We start from the raw sequence: 2180 nt of genomic DNA, 5'->3' as shown, positions 1-2180 counted from the left end.
AAGGATGACCAGACCTTATCAGCTATTGAAGCAGAATTGCCCGGGCTTTTAGATGACAGCAACAAGGGATTTGCATCTGCAAATGAGATATCACATCTCATTGAGCTTGAAAAACATAGAGATAAGATTGAGGAATTTAGACTTCTGTGATCCATAATATTGTAAGATAATCTTCGGCAAAATCACATAGCGAATCTTTTGTCGACGCGTTTCGAACCAACTAGTGTGGTTCATCGTCAGGACAAGTTGAAAAACAGATCCAGCTTCGCCTGTTTAAATAGCTAGAGCAGAGACACCAACGGTTACCTAACTAAGGGAGCAAGGTCCAATTCAGTTATATTAGGTAAAAAAATAGATAAAAATTAAATTAAATATAATAATAAATAAATCAATATATATAAATTTATATATAAATGTATAAAATTAGTTATATTCGGTGTGAGATAAAACTATAAACATATGAAGAATTATAAAATAATAATAAATTATATATAAATAAATCAATGAAGAAATATAAATTAATAATAAATTATATATTAATGAATATAAAAGTATAAAATATTTTATTTAATGAAAAAATAAAATTAAATGGTATCATTTTTAGTTATATTAGGTGTAAGATAGATAAAGAATTATAGAATAATAATAAATTATTTAATTATAAAATTATAAATAATTATAATATAATAATAAAAAAATAAATATTTTACATATAGATATATAAAATTAGTTATATTAGGTGTAAGATAAAATAAACAAATTATTTATTTATTAACTAAATATATAAATATATAAATGAAGAAAAATAATAATAAATAAATTATTAATCTACTAAATAAATAAATGATTAAATGAAAAAATATAAACTAATAATAGTATAAATTATTTATTTAATGAAAAATAAAAATAAATGGTGTCATTAGTAGGTAATAAATATATAGATATCTAAATAAAGAAGAATAAAGACATATCAATACTGATAATTATTGATATTTATAAGGTTTAAATTTTAATTTTTTTTTTTATTTTTTATTTATTTATTTATTTTTTTTTTAAGAATTCGTTTAAGGGAAACTTAATTTTTAAGGTTAACCTAGGGATACTTAAATAATATAATACTAATAAGCCCCATATATACAATAATAGCTCGAAACAAACTCAACCGTTCCAAGATCGTAGGACAAAACCGACAAAAGAAATTAAAGGAGGTGGAAGACAAAAACCCTAAGACCTAACAAAAGGAAAAGAGAAGGCTAAGAAGACAAGGCTGGGACCCAGCAACTGCTAATCTTCCAGCCATCATCCCTATTAAGGTTGACCGGCCTTTTTTCGATCTCCAGGGCCTCCCTAAATTTGCGATGGTGAAAGTGCGCAATTTTGGCAATGACTTGAGCCTCCTCTATACACACATGATGCATAGTCTTTCCCGCATGCTCAGCCAGGGCCGAGGACTTGGTCCTTCCATGTCTTAAGTCAGCCGAATGCTCGCTAATCCGTTGATTAATAGAGCGACCGGTCTCACCAATATAAGGGGTCCCACAGGAACAGGGAATGACATAGACGCCCTTCATGTCCTTAGGGTCAATCGGGTCTTTCACCGACCTGAGGGAACCACGGATAGTGTTGAGAGGTCCTTCCAACAGAGCATCCCTTCGGTCGATAAATCGGTATGTGGTTCTGTTCGTAAAGAGGACCCTAATTCTGTCTTCGGTTGTAGCGGTAATGACAATATAGATAACGAGCGGATTGAAGTTTTTAATAACGGTATCAATTCGAATTATGATAATGAAGCTATATCACATAAGAATAACAAAGATAAAATTAATAATGCTAATATTCCTAAGTATGATTTTAATATAGTATATAATAATAATATGAGGGGTCGTGGTAATATAGTTGGGATGAACCGTAGCAATAATATGGATAGAGTTAACGTTAAACATGTTAATGACTTTAACAATTGGAATGATAGGAATGGAGCTTTATCTCATGAAAATAACAAGGATATAATCAATATGCATAATTATGATCGTAATAAAGTATATAATAATAATATTAATAGTCATGGTAATAAAGTATATAATAATAATATTAATAGTCATGGTAATAAAGTATATAATAATAATATTAATAGTCATGATAATAAAGTATATAATAATAATATTAATAGTCATGGTAAT

Source organism: Pinus tabuliformis, chromosome 6 (genome assembly GCF_031772625.1).
Source record: "Pinus tabuliformis cultivar Carrire ecotype Pingquan chromosome 6, CPIR1, whole genome shotgun sequence".
Lineage (NCBI taxonomy): Eukaryota > Viridiplantae > Streptophyta > Pinopsida > Pinales > Pinaceae > Pinus > Pinus tabuliformis.
Note: the sequence above shows the minus strand (reverse complement) of the source record.